This window comes from Arachis stenosperma, chromosome 5 (assembly GCF_014773155.1).
Source record: "Arachis stenosperma cultivar V10309 chromosome 5, arast.V10309.gnm1.PFL2, whole genome shotgun sequence".
NCBI lineage: Eukaryota > Viridiplantae > Streptophyta > Magnoliopsida > Fabales > Fabaceae > Arachis > Arachis stenosperma.
Window position 1 is genome coordinate 76,675,883 of NC_080381.1, and position 7,428 is coordinate 76,683,310.

General features: G+C 40.3%; 1 non-coding gene across 1 annotated transcript; it reads right to left on the reverse strand.

The window, feature by feature from the left end:
- Positions 1-5,592: 5,592 nt before the first annotated feature.
- LOC130984850 (small nucleolar RNA R71) lies at positions 5,593-5,700 on the reverse strand. The gene has a single exon (XR_009088756.1). It is a non-coding gene; the product is annotated as a small nucleolar RNA R71 (small nucleolar RNA).
- Between the last annotated feature and the right edge of the window lie 1,728 nt (positions 5,701-7,428).

A 7,428-nucleotide genomic window follows, 5' to 3' on the forward strand; every position in this document is an offset into this window, starting at 1 on the left:
ACAACTCCGTTCAACTAACCAGCAAGTGCACTGGGTCGTCCAAGTAATACCTTACGTGAGTAAGGGTCGATCCTACGGAGATTGTTGGTATGAAGCAAGCTATGGTCACCTTGTAAATCTCAGTTAAGCAGATTAAGTTGGTTTATGATATGCTCGAAAATTAATAATAAACAGAAAATAAAATAGGATAGAAATACTTATGTAAATCAAAAGTGGGAATTTTAGATAGGCGTATGGAGATGCTGTGCTCCTCTTGAATCTCTACTTTCTTATTACATTCATCCAATACTTCTTACTCCTTTCCATGGCAAGCTATATGTAGGGCATCACCATTGTCAATGGCTACATCCCATCCTCTCAGTGAAAATGGTCCTATGCTCTGTCACAGCACGGCTAATCATCTGTCGGTTCTCAATCAGGTTGGAATAGAATCCCTTGATTCTTTTGCGTCTGTCACTAACGCCCAGCTTTCAGGAGTTTGAAGCTCGTCACAGTCATTCAATCCCGGAATCCTACTCAGAATACCACAGACAAGGTTTAGACTTTCCGGATTCTCATGAATGCCGTCATCAATTCTAGCTTATACCACGAGGATTCTGATTAAGGAATCCAAGAGATATGCGCCCGGCCTAAGGTAGAACGGAAGTGGTTGTCAGTCACGTGCGTTCATAGGTGAGAATGATGATGAGTGTCACGGATCATCACATTCATCAAGTTGAAGTGCAACGAATATCTTAGAATAGGAATAAAAGAGAATTGAATAGGAAATAATAGTAATTGTATTGAAACTTGAGGTACAGCAGAGCTCCACACCCTTAATCTATGGTGTGTAGAAACTCCACCGTTGAAAATACATAAGTGAAAGTTTCAGGCATGGCCGAATGGCCAGCCCCCAAAACGTGATCAATGGCTTCCTAAGATGAAGAATAAAACAAAACTGAGACCAAAGATGTAACGTGGTCAAAAGACGACTAATACACTAGTAAAAAGTTCTATTTATAATAAACAAGCTACTAGGGTTTACAGAAGTAAGTAATTGATGCATAAATCCACTTCCGGGGCCCACTTGGTGTATGTTTGGGCTGAGCTTGATCTATCCACGAGCTGAGGCTTTTATTGGAGTTGAACGCCAAGTTGTAACGTGTTTTGGGCGTTCAACTCCGGGTTGTGACATGTTTCTGGCGTTTTACTCCAGACAACAACATGGAACAAGCGTTGAGCGCCAGTTTATGTCATCAATTCCCAAATAAAGTATGGACTATTATATATTGCTGGAAAGCTCTGGATGTCTAATTTCCAACGCCATTAAGAGCTCGCCATTTGGAGTTCAGTAGCTCCAGAAAATTCATTTTGAGTGCAGGGAGGTCAGATTCCAACAGCATCAGCAGTCCTTTGTCAGCCTCCTATCAGAGTTTTGCTCAAGTCCTTCAATTTCAGCCAGAAATTACCTGAAATCACAGAAAAACACACAAACTCATAGTAAAGTACAGAAATGTGAATTTAACATAAAAACTAATGAAAACATCCCTAAAAGTAGCTAGATCATACTAAAAACTACCTAAAAACAATGCCAAAAAGCATATAAATTATCCGCTCATCACAACACCAAACTTAAATTGTTGCTTGTCCCCAAGCAACTGAAAATCAAATAGGATAAAAAGAAGAGAATATACTATAAATTCTAAAATATCAATGAATATTAATTCTAATTAGATGAGCGGGAATTGTAGCTTTTTGCTTCTGAACAGTTTTGGCATCTCACTTTTTCCTTTGAAGCTCAGAATGATTGGCATCTCTAGGAACTTAGAATTTCAGATAGTGTTATTGATTCTCCTAGTTAAGTTTGTTAATTCTTGAACACAGCTACTTTTATGAGTCTTGGCCGTGGCCCTAAGCATTTTGTTTTCCAGTATTACCACCGGATACATAAATGCAACAGACACATGACAGGGTGAACCTTTTCATATTGTGACTCAGCTTTGCTAGAGTCCCCAGTTAGAGGTGTCCAGAGCTCTTAAGCACACTCTTTTTGCTTTGGATCACGACTTTAACCACTTAGTCTCAAGCTTTTCACTTGGACCTGCATGCCACAAGCACATGGTTAGGGACAGCTTGAATTAGCCGCTTAGGCCTGGATTTTATTTCCTTGGGCCCTCCTGATGAGCGGATAATTTGTACCCTTTTTGGCATTGTTTTTAGTATGTTTTTAGTATGATTTAGTTAGTTTTTAGTATATTTTTATTAGTTTTTAGTTAAAATTCACTTTTCTGGACTTTACTATGAGTTTGTGTGTTTTTCTGTGATTTCAGGTATTTTCTGACTGAAATTGAAGGTTCTGAGCAAAAATCTGATTCAGAGACTGAAAAGGACTGCAGATGCTGTTGGATTTTGACCTCCCTGCACTCGAAGTGGATTTTCTGGAGCTACAGAAGCCCAATTGGCACGCTCTCAACGGCGTTGGAAAGTAGACATTCTGGGCTTTCCAGCAATATATGATAGTCCATACTTTGCCCAAGATTTGATAGCCCAAACCGGCGTTCAAAGTCACCCTCAGAAATTCCAGTGTTAAACGCCGGAACTGGCACCTAAATGGGAGTTAAACGCCCAAACTGGCATAAAAGCTGGCGTTTAACTCCAAGGAGAGTCTCTACACGAAATTGCTTCATTGCTCAGCCCAAGCACACACCAAGTGGGCCCGGAAGTGGATTTTTATGTCATTTACTCATCTCTGTACACCCTAGGCTACTAGTTCTCTATAAGTAGGACCTTTTACTATTGTATTTGACATCTTTTGATCACTTTAGATCTCTAGATCATCTTTGGACATCTAGTTCTTAGATCATTGGGAGGCTGGCCATTCGGCCATGCCTAGACCCTGTTCTTATGTATTTTCAACGGTGGAGTTTCTACACACCATAGATTAAGGTGTGGAGCTCTGCTGTACCTCGAGTATTAATGCAATTACTATTGTTCTTCTATTCAATTCCGCTTGTTCTTTGTCCAAGATATCACTTGTTCTTCAACTTGATGAATGTGATGATCCGTGACACTCATCATCATTCTCACTCATGAACAAAGTGACTGACAACCACTTCTGTTCTACAAGCAACCAAGGCTCTAGTGTTTATCTCTTGGATTCCTGATACACGATGCATGGTTGATCGTCTGACAACCGAGTGCTCGCCTGACAAACGAGCCAGCCATTCTGTGAGATCAGAGTCTTCGTGGTATAGGCGAGAACTGATGGCGGCATTCAAGAGAATCCGGAAGGTCTAACCTTGTCTGTGGTATTCTGAGTAGGATTCAATGATTGAATGACTGTGACGTGCTTCAAACTCCTAGCAGGCGGGGCGTTAGTGACAGACGCAAAAGAATCACTGGATTCTATTCCGGCCTGACCGAGAACCGACAGCTGATTAGCCATATGCTGTGACAGAGCATAGGAACATTTTCACTGAGAGGATGGGAGGTAGCCACTGACAACGGTGAAACCCTACATAAGCTTGCCATGGAAAGGAGTAAGAAGGATTGGATGAAGACAGTAGGAAAGCAGAGAGACGGAAGGGAAGGCATCTTCATACGCTTATCTGAAGTTCCTACCAATGAATTACATAAGTATCTCTATCTTTATCTTTATGCTTTATGCGTTTATCACCTATACCCATTTGAGTCTGCCTGACTAAGATTTACAAGGTGACCATAGCTTGCTTCATACCAACAATCTCCGTGGGATCGACCCTTACTCGCGTAAGGTTTATTACTTGGACGACCCAGTGCACTTGCTGGTTAGTTGTGCGAAGTTGTGTTTATGCCAAGGTATTGAGCACCAAGTTTTTGGGGTTCATTACCGGGGATTATGAGAGTTGTGAAAAGTATTGTTCACAATTTCGCGCACCATGTTTTTAGCTCTTGAGTGCAATGTCCTGCTGAAGCTTGGCTAGCCATGTCTAATTCCTTTAGACTGAAGCTTTAGACTAACATTGCATGATTCCTGGAATTCTCATTAAGAATTTTGATACCTTTATTTTCTTTTCCATATAATTTTCGAAAAAGCACAAAAAAAAATTTACAAAATCATAAAAACCAAAAATATTTCATGTTTCTTGTTTGAGTCTAGTGTCTGATTTTAAGTTTGGTGTCTTGCATGTATTGTTTATTTGATCTTGGTTCTATTTCAAGTCAATAGTACAGGGAACTGAAGATTCAGAACATGCAGCAGAGGAATTACACAGAAAGAGCTGGGCGTTCAAAACGCCCAGTGAAGAAGGACAGACTGGCGTTTAAACGCCAGCCAGGGTACCTGGTTGGGCGTTTAACGCCCAAAAAGGTAGCATTTTGGGCGTTAAACGCCAGAATGGATACCATTCTGGGCGTTTAACGCCAGGATGGCACAAGGGGGAAGATTTTGTTTTCAAACCAATTTTTTTCCAAGTTTTCAAAGTTTTTCAAAATCAAATCTTTTTCAAATCATATCTTTTCAATCAAATGTTTTCAAAATCAATTTCTTTCTTTTTTTAAGATACTTACTAACAATTAATGATTTGATTGAATATCTCAAGTATATTGCCTTTTCTGTTGAGAAAGGTTTAATGTTTGAATCATATCTTTTCTTGTTAGGCAAGTCATTAATTTTTAAAATCATATCTTTTAAAAATTGTTTTCAAATCATATCTTTTCAATCATATCTTTTTAATCACATCTTTTTCAAAATAGTTTTCAATCAAATCTTTTTCATTTCTAATTTCAAATCTTTTTCAAAAATCACTTGATTCCTTTTCCACTTTGAGTTTTCGAAAATTATCAATCAATTTTTCAAAATGTTTTAAAAAAAAAAACTTTTTAATTAATTTTCAAAAATTCTCTTCCCCTCTTCCCACATCCTTCTATTTATGGAGTACCACTCCTTCTCAATGCACAATTCGAACTCTCTCTGATTAAGTTCGAATTCTTCTACCTCTTTCTTCTATTTTTCTGTTCTTCTGACACCTCAAGGAATCTCTATACTGTGACATAGAGGATTCCACATTTTCTTGTTCTCTTCTCTTTCATATGAGCGGGAGCAGAGACAAAGGCATTCTTGTTGAAGCTGACCCTGAACCTGAAAGGACCTTGAAGCGAAAGCTAAGAGAAGCTAAGGCACAATTCTCTATAGAGGACCTAACAGAAATCTTCAAAGAAGAAGAAGACATGGCAGCCGAAAACAACAACAATGCAAACAATGCAAGGAAGGTGCTGGGTGACTTTACTGCACCTACTCCCGACTTCTATGGGAGAAGCATCTCTATCCCTGCCATTGGAGCAAACAACTTTGAGCTTAAGCCTCAATTAGTTTCTCTAATGCAACAGAATTGCAAGTTCCATGGACTTCCATTGGAAGATCCTCATCAGTTTTTGGCTGAGTTCTTGCAAATCTGTGACACTGTCAAGACTAATGGGGTAGACCCTGAGGTCTACAGACTTATGCTATTCCCTTTTGCTATAAGAGACAGAGCTAGGACATGGTTGGATTCACAACCTAAAGAAAGCCTGGACTCATAGGAAAAGCTAGTCAATGCCTTCTTGGCAAAGTTCTTTCCACCTCAAAAATTGAGTAAGCTTAGAGTGGAAGTCCAAACCTTCAGACAGAAGGATGGAGAATCCCTCTATGAAGCTTGGGAAAGATACAAACAATTGATCAGAAAATGTCCTTCTGACATGCTTTCTGAATGGAGCATCATAGGTATTTTCTATGATGGTCTCTCTGAACTATCCAAGATGTCTTTGGATAGCTCTGCTGGAGGATCTCTTCATCTGAAGAAGACGCCTACAGAAGCTCAAGAGCTAATTGAAATGGTTGCAAATAACCAATTCATGTACACTTCTGAAAGGAATCCTGTGAACAATGGGACAAATCAGAAGAAAGGAGTTCTTGAGATTGACACTCTGAATGCCATACTGGCTCAGAACAAGATATTGACTCAACAAGTCAATTTGATTTCTCAAAGTCTGTCTGGAATGCAAAATGCACCAAGCAGTACTAAGGATGCTTCATCTGAAGAAGAAGCTTATGATCCTGAGAACCCTTCAATGGAAGAGGTGAATTACTTAGGAGAACCCTATGGAAACACCTATAATTCTTCATGGAGAAATCACCCAAATTTCTCATGGAAGAATCAAGAGAGACCTCAACAAGGTTTCAACAACAATAATGGTGGAAGAAACAGGTTTAGCAATGGCAAGCCTTTTCCATCATCTTCTCAGCAACAGACAGAGAGTTCTAAGCAGAACACCTCTGACTTAGCAACCATGGTCTCTGATCTAATCAAAACCACTCAAAGTTTCATGACTGAAACAAGGTCCTCCATTAGGAATTTGGAGGCACAAGTGGGACAGCTGAGCAAGAAAGTTACTGAACTCCCTCCTAGTACTCTCCCAAGCAACACAGAAGAAAATCCAAAAGGAGAGTGCAAGGCCATCAACATGGCCGAATTTGGAGAGGAAGGAGAGGAAGTGAACGCCACTGAGGAAGACCTCAATGGGCGTGCACTGACCTCCACTGAGTTCCCCAATGAGGAACCATGGGAATCTGAGGCTCAAAATGAGACCATAGAGATTCCATTGGATTTACTTCTGCCTTTCATGAGATCTGATGAGTATTCTTCCTCTGAAGAGGACGAGTATGTCACTGAAGAGCAAGTTGCTAAATACCTTGGAGCAATCATGAAGCTAAATGACAAGTTATTTGGAAATGAGACTTGGGAGAATGAACCTCCTTTGCTCACCAAAGAACTGGATGACTTGTCTAGGCAGAAATTACCTCAAAAGAGACAAGATCCTGGGAAGTTTTCAATACCTTGTACCATAGGCACCATGACCTTCAAGAAGGCTCTGTGTGACTTAGGGTCAAGTGTAAACCTCATGCCTCTCTCTGTAATGGAGAAGCTAGGGATCTTTGAGGTGCAAGCTGCAAGAATCTCATTGGAGATGGCAGACAACTCAAGAAAACAAGCTCATGGACTTGTAGAGGATGTTTTGGTGAAGATTGAAAACCATTACATCCCTGCTGATTTCATAGTCCTAGAGACTGGGAAGTGCATGGATGAAACCATCATCCTTGGCAGACCCTTCCTAGCCATAGCAAAGGCTGTGATTGATGTTGATGGAAGCGAACTGGTCATTCAAGTGAATGAAGAATCCTTTGTGTTTAAGGCTCAAGGATATCCCTCTGTCACCATGGAGAGGAAGCATGAAGAGCTTCTCTCAAATCAGAGTCAAACGGAGCCCCCACAGTCAAACTCTAAGTTTGGTGTTGGGAGGCCACAACCAAACTCTAAGTTTGGTGTTGAACCCCCACATTCAAACTCTAAGTTTGGTGTTGGGAGGTCCCAACATTGCTCTGAGTATCTGTGAGGCTCCATGAGAGCCCTCTGTCAAGCTACTGACATTAAA